Source organism: Haliaeetus albicilla, chromosome 3, assembly GCF_947461875.1.
Source record: "Haliaeetus albicilla chromosome 3, bHalAlb1.1, whole genome shotgun sequence".
Lineage (NCBI taxonomy): Eukaryota > Metazoa > Chordata > Aves > Accipitriformes > Accipitridae > Haliaeetus > Haliaeetus albicilla.
In genome coordinates, this window is record NC_091485.1 from 612,481 (window position 1) to 629,077 (window position 16,597).

Here is a 16,597-nt window from a genome sequence, read left to right on the forward strand (position 1 = left end):
ACTAGTAATCAGTACTGTTAACTGACACAGTATGATGTAGGTACATGGAACTGAAAATAGGTACGTTTACAGTTCAGGCACTACTTTAAGGTATGCTAAGATTCTCCTTCTGTTCTTTAAGTTGCATACATATTGTTTTAAATATTGTTAGAGGGTGAGAAACAGAAAATCTGGTTCCCAAATAATATTTAACTTTTTAGATAAAAAGCATAATTTTATAAGGTAACCAGATTTGCTCCTTGCAATATCTAGTAAAATTTTAAATTCTCTAATGTCTTTAACTTCTAATGTCTCTCAAAACTAATAAATCTTGGGTTTAAACTCTAATTTCCAGCCTAATAAATCATATTATTTCAAACTTCAGCTATACTTTTCAGGTTAAATTTCTGCTCTTGGCAAACAACCAGTCAGTTCTTGATTTAATAAGAAAGAAATTTAACATTCCTGATGTTTCAGTTCCTAAAGCAAGTATTTGGATTTAGATGCCTGAAATACACTTTATGTGAAATCCTGGGAAACTGAACAGACATGTTCCTTATGACTAAGGATTAACTAGTCAATATTTTTCAGTGCTTTGCTTGTTGAACCAATGGTAGCCACTGGGATCAAATTTTTTCAGAAAGGTATTAACTAATAAGCATGTTGATGAGAACAGTAATTTTGCTGCTTTTGTTTTCTGACAGCTTTGTTCTTGGCTGCTTTTCTACCACTGCTTATAAAGTAAAAAGATTTTGCATGCTACAGAAGTTGAGGCCTGAAATATTTTGCCTGAAGGAAAAGTTAGGAAGCTGCAGGAGATGACACATTTCACCTTGGAAAAATTCTGTTGTCTAAACTTAGTTTTCAAACAGAAGTAGTTCAGTCACACAAATAATATGCTTTTATTCGCATCCTAAACTGCCTTTATTTGGTAGATTATCCAGTTACCTCAAAGAGTAAATTTCAAAGTTAAAAGGGGGGGGGGATAGTCACATTTCTTGTGAGGCCCAGGTTTTCTCTGGACCTTTGCATCTGCCATGAGGTCAGTGAGATTGTGGGCATAATGCTGGGAGTTCACAGTTTGTGGTGTGGTGGCAAAGTTGTGGATTAGGGAAAAGGATGGACCTCTGTTAGCTTCCCTGGGGAGGTTGTGTGTACAGCAATAGTGTGTTTGTTGGTCATACTCCTCTGAATAAGACAGGGAACAGGTCAGGTGAACTCCCATGCTGACTAAGCCCAGGAGAGGAAAAGCTGTAACCCACAAAATGTGGTAGCAGGGAGAGTGACAGCCTCAGTGCTGAAGAAGCGTACTGGGAACTGGAGGCCAGGGCAGATTTTTCTCCAACCCAGCTGCTGAATGGGCAAAACACAAACCTGAGAGAAAGGAGCTCTCTTTTTCCAATGTGCAAGAGAGATGGTCATAAATTTTATTTCTTTTTATGGTCTTTAGACCTGCTGGGTTTGTGGGGTTTTTTTCCCTCATGTCATATGCTAATAAGACTTGGCTTTTGAGTTTAGAAGCCTTTTCTTTGGAGGACTTCTAACGAGAGAGGCTGAGAGAGATCCACCACAGAGTTCCGGCCAGCTCAGAGGCTTCTCATACACACTTAATGCAATACAGAGTTGTTTGTGGGCAGACAGTAACAGTTTGGTGACTTTCAAACTTCAGAGGAGCACGTTTGACTTCTATATGGTTTCTGTTCCTGCTTAACAAAGTTGAACGGCTTTCATTGTGGTATACCAAGATGCTTCCAGCTTGGTGGATATAATGTGAACTTGTACGTCTATGCAGATGAAGTCTAGAAATAGTAGCTATTTTCAGGTTATTAAAAATCTTTTCTTTTAAATCTCCCAAAGTCTTGTGGGTGAAAACATGTTCTTTTCTATTACAATGCCTGGAGTTATGAATGACATGCAGCCACTGCATTGAACATTGGAGTAAAGTTTATTTGACAGTCAGCTGCAAGGGAAAACACTGCTTCCAAATATTGTACCGCCAAATTCAAGGATGCTTGAATTGTACTCATTTTTATAGGTTTTCCCCTCCCCCCCTCCAATCAGCAATGACACTCTGGGGTAGTTCTGCTTGAGGAAAAAGTCATGCTCTTTGGGATCTTATTACCTGCAATTAACTTTAAATTGAAACAAGCCACCTGCAGTGTGACTACTCTTGAAAGTCCTCTGTGTATTCATGCGGTACAGAATAAAACAGTTCATCCATTCAGCCTTGTTACTCTTTGTTAAGCCACTTGCCTTTATAACCGTACCTGCGGAACGCTCTATTTCAATTTAACATTCAGAATTTTGAGCAGAAATCCCACAAAACATTGCTCGGATGTTAATCTGCATGTGTCTGGAGATCAATTCTTTATCTTGCTGTACAGGCAATCTTCCATGGAAAGCACTGAAATTACAGAGTTTAATTATTTTTAAGCCTAATTCCTATAACTCTTCCCTCTTTACTGTAACATCCATCTTGTTACTTTATGGTGCCATTTACAAAGTGCCAACAGGTAGTGTAGAGGAAATATCAGTCAGTGGTGCAGTCTTTCCACTGCTTTGTCTAACAAGTTTCTGTAAATATATCCCAAGTCATGGAGTGAACTGTGAAGGAGGGTGTTCCTGGCTGCTATGATGGCTGCAGCTTAATTTAAGCAGATGTTCTTTCTTACAGTATCCTGGCGTGGCACCATTTATAAATTGCTGCTTCAGGGCTCTACCAAGCAACACTGAACACAGGAGGCTAAAAGTGCTGCAGGCCTGACAGGCTGAGAGCTTGACAGCATTGCTCTGGACATAAAGCCACTTTCCTAGTCTCTTCCTCAGATGTTTGCCAGGAGACCTGCCCTGAGTAAGCAAATGTGCACTGCCAGCTCTGTCCAGGAGATTGTTACCAATTGTGGTGGTTTAAGCCCAGCTGGTAACAAAGCACCATGAAGCCACTTGCTCGCTGCTCCCCACCCTGGTGCAGGTGGGATGAGGAGGAGAAAATATAAAGAAATGCTCAGGGGTCGAGACAAGGACAGGGAGGGATCACTCACCACTTATGGTCATGGGCAAAAGACAGGCTCAACTTTGGGAAGAAACAAAATCAATTTAATTTACTAACAATCAAATAAAACCTACTTTAGCTATTTGCAAATACTGCATTTGCTCTAGGCTGAGCTATCTGTACATGAATGTATGCATACTTTTATTAGCCAGACTTCTAAATGGTAACTACTCCTGAAAAGAAAGATCACCTTTCTGCAGAGTTGCCATTACTATGATGACTATATTTTTATACACATATAAATATATATTTATATGTTCTCTAGGATATGTTATTTAGGAAATGGTCTTGTAGATTACAAATGTGCCTAATTCTACTTCAAGAGAAGTTATGCTGAAGTAAGGATTGCAGTTTATTTCAGGAGTACTTTTTTCAAAGACCAGACTAAAGTGTCAAATAGTATTATTTCAAATACTCAAGAAGTCTCTACCTTATGGGATGTTGTGTCTGTGGGAGTCTACCTCAAGAGAAGCAAAGAGAACAGGTGTGTAGTCTGAACACAAATAGATCATAAGTCTTCAAAGGAAAAGTTTTCATCCCAAATTTTGGAATGAAGACAACCCTTAAATACTTCTAATTCCAAGAATAACTCTTACCCTAAAAGTTTTTGTGTCTAGAAGCCAGTATTTTAGACAACATCAAGTACCTTTCTTAAAAGAAAGATCACTTGTCCTAAAACATACATAATAAAAGGGAAAGTTCTGATTCTAACGAAAAGGTGCAGAAGGGCACAACTAGGGAGTATAGCAGTGGTGCTAACAGGGCAGACATTTCTTTTTGCAAACACCAACCCCAACCGTTACTGTTGCATCTGTTGATTTTGCACTTGACAGCAGAAGGACAGCATGTGATGAGCAAAATTGCTCCTGGCTTTTTGAAGCCTGTGTTGGAAAGCAGGGACATCACAGAAGAACTAGAACTGTTTCACATTATGCATACATGAATTCAAATAATGCAAGTAGAGAAATTACAAAACATAATCCAGCCAGCTGAAAATCTGTATACTAACTATGCAGTTCTAGCTGAGGTATTCCAGTCAACAAGCATTTCGCTAGAGGCAACTGTGCCTTAAACCAGAACATTTTCCAAAATTAGTTTTGAAAAATAGACCCTTGGGAGGTACTTTTTTTAGATACTTTGTGATTTAAATAACGCAACTTGTAAAGGAACATCTACTGCCCCAAGATTTGCCTGTGTTCACTGAAAAGAGCTGCCCTATTTAGGAAACTGAAGCCTTTGGCATATTATGAGTTATACATAATTTAACCTTTTAACAGCATATTTTAAATGATCCACATAAAAATATCTGTACCGTCACTTCAGTCACATTACTTCTAAAGTAATCTTTAGACCTGTTTTTCTTTTATCCTGTTTTCTGTAGACACTAATCTTGATTTAAAGTTGTTACAGAACACCCCGTTTGAAATCCATGGTAAGATTGTTTTCACTGAATCATTAAACCTTTCCTAGTAATTTTGGTTTGTGGTAAAATGGAGAGGTCTCCACCGAATTTCTTATACATTTACCAGAATGACCTGAGTAAGGAGCATGGAAGACAGACATAATAAAAGGGAAGAAAATATATCTCTCATTTGTTTTAAACTTCCATGAAATGTTGACTTCGGTAATTTTCTATACCTAGTTAAATGCTGAGAGTAAAGACCATCCTGTACTTGTTATCTCTCTGCAGATCATAATCTGGTTTATATGTTTTAATACTGATGCTTTGGTGGGATTTTTTTCTTAAAGTTCGTTCTTATACGCTACAGGATGTGTTTATATTAACATTTTAGCCAATTTACCAACTGCCCCTGCTTGCTGTGCTTTGCCACTGCATGTGCTGTATTCCTTTAAGAGGTGACTAAACCAGAAGATGCACACTTAATGCACTCCAACTATTAAGACAAGTCTAATTTGACACCACACTATAGTTACTCTAAAATAAATTCCTTTGACATGCATATGAACTGGATGTCTGCACCAGCTGCTCTGTTCTTCAGAACTGCTCGAGTTAGGCTACAACATATAGACCATACAGCTAACAGATATAGCCAGAGTTTGTCTAAATAAATAATCCCTTCGCCCTTCTTCCTCTGGACGTTTAACATTTATATCAGTATGAAATCTTTGCTAGTTTTAGAAGGAATTTCCTTAATAGGGAGATAAAGAAATTCCTCTCCATGAAAGAAGGACTGTAGGCACAAAGAACACAATTTTTCTCTTAAAGATTTTAACACAAAATAAAAGAACACCAGCCTGTACTGGACATAAAGGTGGGAGCTGAAAGTATTCTGAACGGTGTTTACCGAAGATGCAAGTAATAGTACAGCGTGTACTTCTCAAAATTAAAATGTGCTTTCAAAGGAAAGAAATTTAAGGAATGACAAATCTGAGACAGCCAGTCTCCAGCTGATGGATTCCATATATTTATTTACATACTGCACAACTCTCTGATTTTATTAGCTATACAAACTTGGTATATGTTTCCATGCTTCTGCCCTGCATTATCAGTGGATGGCAAAATTTGAAGTTCCCTGGAAAACAGTCAACTCATCAGCAAAAACCTTTGGAATTCATTACATGAAATAGTGTTTTACCTTAAGAGAGAAGGTGGATTAGGCATAAATTTGCAGAAGTCAGTCTCTGCCTTAGTCATGACATAATCACTTATGCACCTTGTATAATAACGTCTGTGCTAACTTAGTTTTATATGTTAAGCTTTCTCTTCCAGATCAAATAAGAGAATTGATTAGTTAATGCCTTTCAGCACCTTGAAAAAATACATCGGATTTATTTTCTGTCTTACATTATTAGAAATTCCAACTATTGAAGATTTGTGTGATTCAGTGTGTTGTCCTAAAAGCGGATTCGTTTACCTGGTATGCAAGCCAATAACACACAGAGTCGAGGTATTTTCAAATTAATTTCATTGATGCGCATGAATGGGTGCCTGTCTCAAGACAGCACACCCTTGTCTCAAAAATTCTCATGTTTATACACTGAACTAATACATATTCATTGTTTATTTCTAATCTCTCAAGGACTGCTAACCTCTAGCCTTTGGGCAGTTTAAGCCAGCATCTACTGTCGAAAGAGAAAATCATTGCCAGGACATTATTAGGTGTGAGTGCCTTAAAAGAACAGCTACCCTTCAAATTTAGACCTGGAGTATATATTAATTGCACAAAGAAATCTGGAGAATCATTACTTGACAACCAGCAAAGTTAAAGAGAATAGCCTGCACGTGGTTTTAATGAAACATGTAAGAAACCCTAAAATTCCTGCCTAAGCATAGTCAGTGAGAGACCAGATTAGAAATTTTTTTCAACAGATACTGGCATTTTTGGCCGCCTTGTTTTGCAGTGTTTCTTATGTGTTCTTGTGACAGTATGGAACAATGGTAATTAGACTTAGCTAAGGGAACAGGCTGAAGTAGCTCCAGTTGAAGCTTTTTTTCCAGGCAAGATAGCAAGTTACAGTATTTCTGGGTAAAAATCAATGACATTATACTGTGTAATACAGTAGTCTATGTTATCATCCATTTATGAACATCTATAAATACTTAAATTGGATGACTTGTGTCCATCTTACAATAATTTTGGTCAGCTGAGGACTGTAGAAAAATCTCATTAACTTTCCAGGTGTTGTCATGAATCTTGCATGTTACAAGAAATTCTCATAGTTCTGTCATCTCCTGTGTCATTTTTTGCTCTGGTGGTTATTCCTAGGAGCATGCCCTCCAGAAATGGCACAGTATCAACATGATTGTTTTTGTTGTTTGTTCTGTAACCTTTACATTTCTAAATATGTGTATTGGTATTGCTTACATATGTCCTTATATCACTAGGAAGCTTTCATGTTGTAGGTTATTGCATATGAATTACTTTACCTTGTGGCCAGAATCTATCTTATGGCTGAGATGTCTTTAGTGGTAGAACCAACCCTTTTTTTTTTTTTTTGGCCAATATTGGAAAAATAGTAATCAGAAAGCATTAATGTCATTATAATGCCTTCAAAAGCCCAACCAGACTCCCTTGTGTTAAATCCATTTGGCCCATTGCTTATGTCATGCAGAGTTATATAAATCCATATTTGGTTCTGTGGAGGGTATTATCACACTTTACTGCATTAAGCTATAATTTTCCAACCTTGTTGAGAACCAGTCTAGGAATCTGAGAAGATTTTTAATGGACATGCATTATTAAGACCCTAATAAAAGTCTGTATCTTCTTGTTTAGAAGTGCTTAATCACACTATTGTTTTGGAGGAATTAATTTTTCAATAACTTGATCTTGCCAGAAATACTGCATAATTTTATGCATTACCTCTGTGTATTGTAAGCAAAGTAATTGCATTTTTTTTTTTTTTTACTGTGTATACTATGTATAAATGAAAGCTCCACACTTTCTTTTAATCTGTATTTTCTCCAAATACTTTAATCTGCAAAGATCTTTTCAGATCTGCAGAAGCTCATGTACCTGTCACATCAAATGATTTTGGTCTGGTTTTTTTGAATAACATGAATACCCCTGACACAGGCATTGCAAAAATGAATGCAGGAAGGGCTATTCTTCTGTTTTCATTCAACAATTTCCATTCCTACCTCCCAGGGTGATAAAGTACTTTGATATACCACACTTTAATTCTTTTTTTTTTTTTTTTTTTCCCCTCTACCAAATGCTTTTGTATTACTGAAGCTGATATGTTTGTACTTTGAGACACCAAAAGACCTGCTAATCCTGTTGGTGCTTTATTTCTTGGGATTTGAAAGACCTTTAAATGCCTCCTGCAAAATATAGTATTATCTTGTTTATTTGATTTAGATTTGAGTAAGTAAAATAGTTTTTAATGATGTGATTTAGTAATGGACAAGCAGTAAATGATTTGGTTCAATTTGCATGAGCCCCTAAAAGCTTTTGGCCACTAGTTCAAGTTAAATTCTATCATTGTGAAATGGGAGACTCCAACAAGAAAAGATGTTGGCACATGCTTGAAGCCATTCCTCTTTAAGCTAAACTGCTTCCAGCAAGGAGCTGTCTCTAATGAGTATTTCTGTTGCTGAAACAAGACCCTGTAACATTTTGGTTTTTTCCTGAGTGGTACAGGATTACCACTTTCACGGGAATTGGGGCCTAAATTCCCAGCACAAAGTTGGAAAGACAGAATTGTGAAGGGACATAATCCTGAACAAATTTATCAAAATGTGCTAAACATTTTCTCAAATGTCTGAAGTGGTAGGTCGGAATTTCCTATTCTGGTAGCTGAACTAGATAAAAGCTGTTAGCCTAGATCTTGTTTCTTTAATCTTAGCTAAATCTGATTTTTCCTATTACTTTCTAAATGCATATATAAGATGTAAATGAATGGGAAAGATTGAGGGGAAGTGTGCATTTTTTAAGGTATAACAGCAATTAAAAACAATTCTTTATGTTTTCAGTTAATGAGGCTATAAGAGGTTTTCTGTGTATTCAAGTTCTGTCCATTTGCCTTTGTCCTTCGCTATGTCTGAAGTTTTCTTGTGGAGTGCAGGCATATATCTTTGAACAATTCTTGAATCTTCTTCCAAATCTCTCTGCTCTTGCCTTTATATTGGTGATACATTATATCAATCCCTATGCCCATTTCTCAGTTTCAGATCTTTAAGCACCGAATAGGGGTTATGTGGTTCTATTTTAACAAAGACATCCTCTAAAATTCCCCTTTAGACTAAAATAAAAATACAGAGTATATTGGGTGTGCTTGAAGGAAGGAAGAAAACAAAACAACGTGAGCCATAGTGAAGGACTGAGAGTTTCTGCCAAAGCAGAAACCATTCTTTGTCATTCTAGCCCATACAGGAGGTAGCACTGTTTCACAAGCCAAAGATGTCAAGACTTGCTTCAGCTGTTGCAGTCTATGTGGTGTACAGAGCCACTGAAAGCCCAGCTTACCAACTTACCCAGGAATTCCCTGCACACAGGGGCAATCCCTGGGGCAACAGAAGCAACACACAGTTGGTGGCATGACATCTATCTGCAGGATAAGGGTTACTTTATCCTGCATGAGCTGCTTTACTATGAAGCTAAGGGACTTTTTTAAAGGTACAACATTTTCTGATAGAAAATAAACTGGAAAATTCCCATGAAACATTGCTCAGGGTCAAGTTGTCTTTAGCAGAGAAATTCCTGAGAAAAAGCAGAGAGAGAACCTTAAGCAGGGAATTATGACAACCATCCCTTCACGTAAATGATGGGATTCATGTGTTCCCTTTTTTGGCATATCATTAGGACAGTAAAGCAGTTCCTTGACTGATAAATGATAATGCAATTTAAAGCTACAAATACCACATCAAAATCCTATAATACATAAAGACATAGAACTCCCCAAATCTCCCCAAACTAGAAGATCAGGCAGTTTTTCCTTACTATAAAGACTTCATCTACTAATGCAGTTTATGCACATTTTATTTAATGAGTCTTCCGAGTTTACAAAGTGAGATTCTCCTCACTTGTTCATTTGGAAGTGACTGTGTCCAGTTACCAAGCGCAGTGAAAATTTCATATGTTTGCCTAAATACCCTAAGTTTAAATAATTAACATTATTTCATCTGTATTTTATTGAACTTCTTACTAGATTTGCTGCTTCTAGGAGTTTAAGCTTCAAAAGAAGTTCAGATCAGGAGCTGCTGTGTTTAATTGCTCTTTAATGGCTTCTGCTGTCCAGGTGTAGAAATAGGTGAATTAGAAGCAATGTTAGTGAGTGAGCCAGCACAGGAATGTGTGTGGGGTGTGTGTGGTGTTCATCCTCTATCTACTGCAGAGTAGACGTGAAATTTAGTAAACCCCCAGCAGTAATACAGTAGTAGTAGAAGGAAAACTCTGCCTGAGTTAATCCCACCTATCTGCCTGGCTGGGTTGGATCAGATCCAAATGTGAATGCAGGGCTTATGCAAAACCAAACCAACCTACTGATATTCAAAGTTTTAATTCTCCATGTAAGCCAATTGCTGTCTCACTTTCCACCAGCACTAGAAGTTTTGAAGAGGATTATAGCCATTCTCAGGAGCATTAGCTGTTGCATAGGTTTTTATTTGCTAATATACTGATGCAGTTTATTTGTATGTAATATCTATGAGCACTGAGAAGTGCACTGAAGTTGAAGGGCTACTCAAACACTTAGCATGGCCTCCTGGATTGGTGTCCCTTCTTTTCTGGCTTGCTACTCATAACATCTTATTTGACTTAATTCAAAGTGTGTTGCTCTTGTCTGGCCTTTACATGCTCTCTAAGCTCTTTCCTTCAGTTTGGAAACAACAGAGGGATTAGAAAAACCGATGAAGTTTCCAACACCTAGACTTTAAGTGCCCTGTAATGACTTAACATGCTCTGCTTCATGGATGAGAGAAAAATAGATTTCAGTTGTAGGTCTTTAAAACACACAAATACAGAGTGTGTGCCTTCACAAAGCCTTTAATGTTAAGATGGGAGTGAAACCATTTTTTTTGCAAGTCTAGCAATTGCCTGCATCTTTTTCGCTCAGCTAAGAGACTATTAATGAACAGATTCATCAGACACTACAAATATATTTTCTGTTCACTGAAGTGCCCCACTGAAATTGTTTATAGTCCAATTTCTTTGCTTGTAAGGGTAATATTGGTCTCTACAGTATAGTTTAAAAGAAAATTTTACATTAAAATATCAGCCTTGACTTCCAAATTTGGTTTGGTTTTTTGGCTTGGGTTGGTTTTTTTTTTTTGGTGACTGGAGGACCCAGAGCAACATTTGCTTTAGTAATTATATTTCAGTTAACATTTAACAGTTGTGTATGGGAACTGGACTTAAATGAGAAAAAAAAAAGGAAAGACATGCAAAGAGCAAAACAAACCTTGCTATCACACACCCCCTGTCCTTGATTGAATCTGTTCTTGCAGTCCTCGCTCACATTGATATTGTCATTTGTTCATCTAAGGAACAGCAATGCACTAAGGATTACTTGTGCGTTTGCTACTGGGAGAAACATCTCATTTGAGGAAGGGCTTACTTTTCAATCCTTCACTCACTGAGAATTGAATTTTTCAAGTTTAATAATTTTGATTGGATTAGCAGTTTAGGTGTTCAGATCAATGGTTTAAAAGAAGTCCATTTTTCAGAAAGTGCTGAAAATGTGAACTCTGGAAATTGGGGATTTTTTTCAAGGGCACAAATGGGTTGGCAACATCATGGCAAGTGGAATTGCTGCTCACTTTTTTTTTTTTTTTTAAACCCACAATTTTTTTGGCCAGCAGCCTGTATCAGGTGCATAGGATAACACAGGAGAAAGAAATGTCCTAGTGAGGGAGCTGTGCTTTTTTGTTTGTATGTGTTTATCCACCATAATCCCCTCAAATTGCAACAGATTACAAAATAATGATGCTAGAACTGTGTTTAATTCTGTCATTGTTTTCCAACTCAATGCTGTGTGGAACAGCATTGAACTGTTAGGAGAGAGTTAAATAATCTGCAGAACTGTTAGGTTTATTTTGTTATGAATGAGCTTCCTGGGTTTTTGATTCCTATTAAAAATGTTTACAAAAATCTGTTAAAGATAGTATAGACCTGCAAATTTTGAAAGAAAGGGATTGGGGGCGGGGGGGGGGGTATGACAAAGTCTGGGTCCTTTTTCACCCTCCAGTATATTAAAAACGTGAATTTTGCCAGCTCTTTTTAACCCTTCCTTCCCCCCAGTTTGAAAGACACTGTTTCCACATTAAGAATAATTTCTTGCCTGATTAGTCATATATATTTTCAGCTCATCCAAGTTGCTTTATGAGCTTAATAAATGCATTGTTAATTTTATATTCTCTGCAAAAGGAACTAGCCATGATGCCTGTAAGCTTGAATCCCTCAAAGAGAGCTTCTTTCATGTTCCCAGTTAATTAAGGGATCTAGTAGACTTGACAAGTTTCACTCATTTGGCAGGAGAAGCTTTTATTTTGCAGTTGTTTCTTAAATATCTTCTTACTTTTCTGTGTCCCCGAGACATTTTTCCACACTCCTGTTTCTTTGAAATCTTTCATTCAAACTGTCATTGCTTGACAGCCCTGGATCCTTTACTCTGTCTCATCCACAAGCACAAGTAACTGTCCCCGATGAGAAGGAAGCCTATTTTTACTTGCATTACTTAAAAACCCCTAGACTGATCATCTGAAGTTGTTACATTTCCTCTGTGGAAGTTATCATATAATAATAAAGATCTTTAGCAGCAAAGACTCTTAAATTTAGTTACCTTATTCTAAATGAGCAGTAATTACATTGAAACTAGTGTTATTTCTGATTTAACTCCGATGCAGCTCTGATATAACTCTGCTGCAGCATTGCCTTTCTGTCTGAGCAGGCCACTGATAAAGCACAATGTAACAGTGAATTGAGTCCCTTTTAAAATACATTTAGATAAATTCTCTATTGTGTCAATGTAGTCTGCCTGTTGTTCTCTAGCATGTTGTTTTGGGAGGAGAAATCGTGGTCCTGTATGAACCATGGCAAAATTTGTATTGGTAAAGTGTTTCTAGAACTGGACCAGAAGCTGTTAAGTTAGACTACCTGCAGTTATCTGCTCATTAAGCATACTGTGTCACCTATATGCTTCACAGAATTCTGAGCTACCCTTTTGGGATTATTCACAAATCTTCTAAAAGGCTTTGGGAATAGCCGTGAGAGAGTACTCACTAATACATCTTCATTGTTTCACTGTAGTGGATGTTCCTGTCATCACTGGAGTGATGGAAACATCAAGTGTATTTCCACAATACGCTTGCAGGGCCATCTACAAACTGGATATTATGAACAGCTTTGCTCACTGTCTCACAACACTGCAAAAGACCCTCAAGCTTATGCCCTTCAAGAGAATCACTCTGAATGTAGGGCCAGTAAGAAAATAATGCTGATACATCTCATTTGCCTAAAGGTTGCTATATTCAATAATGCTGATCCATCTTGGTTGCTTAATGTTGCTGTATTCTCAGTAAAAAATATCAAGTGGCTGTGGATAGTGCTGAGCTTGGTTTAAAAATATCTATCCTACCCTGCATCTGTCTTCACTCTGGGTCGGTGCTGCGACATCAGTCCTCATACGGGGAGGCTGGAGCAGAAAGAACGTATGTGCATACATACTGCGTCTTAAAATTCAGGTATATTTAACACAATCAAGACTCCACAATAAGCTTGAAGATACCTTTCTTCTTGATGGCTTAATTTAGATAATATCAGTCTTATGACTAGCACTTTCCTGGGGGACTCTTTGATTTTCCTAGTCTCTATGACAAAGCATTGGTTTTACTTCGCGTGTTCCTGTGGTTCTGTGACATTCGTTCCCTCCAAAGTCCACATTCTGGAAATCATTAGCATGCTAGGAACATGGCAGATTTGTCACAGAAGGAAATTATTTCTTATGTCAATGTATTCTTAAAATTCTAGATTTTTTTTCTTCTTTTTAATTTTTTTAAATCAACAGACAGGTAATACATTTTGGGGGGCTGTTTTATAATTCTTTAATAGCATTGTTCTGTTTTATTAACAATTGCTGAGGTATCTCTATAGTCAGGTTAGCGTTATGAATTGTAACATTGTTTAAGAAATGTTTTAATGTTTGTTGACTTTTTTGGAGCAATTTCCATTGTAAAGATAGGTTAATACAGTAATGACTGATTTTATTCTGAATTACTGAAAGAGATGCTCAGAACAATATCCACGTTAATTTCTCGCATTGTTACCTTCCCTAGTGAGTTAATAAGATCTAAATTTACATCATTAAATAGTTCTCCACACTCGATACACATGACCATAATACGCAATTCTTGAATCCTCTTGCATCTGTGAAATAATGTGGTTTTATGCATGTAGTACTTTCACATTTGACTCCTTCATAAAGTACTTTACTTCATAAAACACTAGTGATTTGATTCATAAAGCATTTCTTCACAGTCCATGTGAAAGCAGTCTAGTTTTGTCTACATTATGAGCTGAGGGAGACCTTGAAAACAGTTTTGTGGTTTTTCAAGGCCCATCACATGTATACTTTCTGTACAGCTGTTCACCTACTGTCTTATCTACTCAAAAAAGACTAATTTTTTCAATTGAAAAATAAGGCCCAATTTTAATTAAGAAAATTAATATAGGCAAAACTAAAATCTTTGTTATAGAACTCTGAATTTTAAATTGTATTGAAATTTTAAAAAATTATTGTTGCAATGGTACTGTTACCAATTTCTAAAAGTATAGCTTCAATCAATTTTAAATTACCATGCTAAACTACTGGGATGCTTTAAATGACATGACCAGAGTTCAAATGTTAATTAATGTGAAAACAGCCTTATCTATCTGTGCATTTCCTTTTACAACTTGTATAACCATATACCTTGTAATATCTCATATTCTTTTACAAAATATTTATCAAGTTCTGCTGCTGGATATTCTTTACCAAGAGATCTGTAACAATAAATACACCGGAGGGGCATCAAGTCGGTTTTCATACGGCCTCTTATATCAAAAATAGAAGAAAATGTAGGGCCTTCAAAATGGTATTTGGGAGACTACTAACTGTAGAGGCAGGTCTTCACAGAGCACCCAAGTTACATGTAAAGGTTAGCGAAAGTAGATATATAACTTGACAGGTAATCTTTTAGTCTTTATGACCTAAGCAAATCTTGAAGGGATGAAAAGGAGAGCTACCTTTTACATGAGCATTGAATACACAGTGTGGTGGGCAAGAGCAGAGAAAGGTCTGAGCAGCCCTTAAGGTATTAACAATAATAGTCAGTCTTGGGTACAGAAGTATCTTATCATGCACATCTCTTCAGGCATTCTATGTTTTGGGAGAGGTTATGCTTGTGCTCCACTGAAAGGAGTATTAACAGAATATAGTGCATCCTTCCTCTGGATATTTTTAATAAGAGGTTTCCAGGTTTGGAATGGAAATGGAAGAGGGAAGAAAGTAAATTTGAGCAAAATAGATGCATACAAACTCCTTCCACATGTCCCAGAAGGAGCAGTACAACAGCAGACAACTTGCTAGCTGTAGAGCTTTTAAATGAGAAGTTCTTTAATGAGGCAAGGATATGGTTTTACATTATATCAGTGAGAGTTTTCCCAGTACTTTGAACAGGATTTGAGTCATTTCCTCACTAAATGACAATGATGAAAATTAAGCAAATAGATTTCATAATCTCCTATTTGCCAATATCTGAATACCTAATTGATTCAGATTCTGAATACATAGTTGTAAGCTTGTGGAATATAATAGGGTTTATGAATCTGCTAGTCTTAAATGACCTAAAGTCAACGTGACCAGTGTCTTCTGAATCCTTAAGGCCAGATGTGCTCTATAGTTGTTACTGATCATATTTCTCTGTTTGCAGTGCTGGACTTGTGTGTCATGTGAATTCAAATACAAGCAAATGTTGGGAGGATTGAAAAGGACAACTTGTGGCTAACTTTAGAAAATAGATTTTTTTGGTTTATGTTCTTACATGAATGTGTCTTCTTATGCTTCAGCTGGTTATTGTTCAAGTTATAACCTTTGTTGCATGGGTACAACTCAGTCAAAATAAATTAGCTAGGACTACTGCCAGCTGTACGTTGTATGTTTTACTGTATCGTAACATATCACATACAGCCTTGCACCCTTCTGTTTATGGTGTGGCAGGAATAGTTCCATATTTAAGCAATATGATTCAAGAACACATTCCTCTTAAGGATACCTTCTCCACAGAGACTAGTTAATGCTCTCTATTTGTACTGCATTTTAGAAGGGAATTGTAGGTATTCAGCATTTTTTTTTAAATGGGCTTTTTTCAGGCACCTAAATGTTAATATAAGCATGTAAATAGAGTTACTGTCCTGCAGTTTTGGGTCTTGGCATGTTGCTGTTGTAACAGGTGGTTCCTTCCTGAAGACCTAAATTTCTGACGTATTGTGCAACAGTGACTGAATATAGAGTTAGGGGTATAAAGTAAAGCATGCAAAAAAAGCTGCCTATGTATGGTAACACAGCTTTGAAAAAGTAATCTCAGCAAAAGGGTATGAAATAATGGTAGATAAATTTTGTTTACCAAGAAACACAGCCACATGTGGAAAACCCAATAATGATGAATTCTGGTCTCTTTTAGCTTCAAGGCAAACATATTTTTCATAACTGTTATTATGTTTCCATGTTCCCCACCATGCACACAGAAGCTGATATAATATTTTCCTTCTGTCTTTTTCCTACTTATAGTTTCTGGTAAGCATTTTCCCACCCTGGTGATTGAAGAGTGATGATGCCACGTGAAGTTATGACTCTGTAAATGTGAATGCTGAGTACTGTGTGTATGAATTTCATCTAGCAACTTTTTCTCCGAGTAAGAATAGGTTTGTTTTCCTTCATTTTTCCATTTGTTCACAAAAAAAAAAAGATTGCTGTATTTTTTTAACGTAGCTTATGATTTCTCAGCCTAGACAGATTGGTCTACTCCATCCTTCACAAAAACAGAACATAACCTAATCCATGATATAAATTTTAGATCAGTGCTGCTGGAGAGCTCAGGCTGTCATTTAAATAATTATTTTTTTTTAA

General features: G+C 36.8%; 1 long non-coding RNA gene across 1 annotated transcript in view; it reads left to right on the forward strand.

Annotated features, from left to right (window-relative positions):
• The window catches only part of LOC138684661 (uncharacterized), a 49,044-nt gene that overhangs the window by 11,558 nt on the left and 20,889 nt on the right, over window positions 1-16,597 (forward strand). Inside the window, exon 3 of the long non-coding RNA XR_011323889.1 lies at window positions 16,259-16,392. This is a non-coding gene — a long non-coding RNA (uncharacterized lncRNA). The remainder of the gene's footprint in view (window positions 1-16,258; window positions 16,393-16,597) is intronic.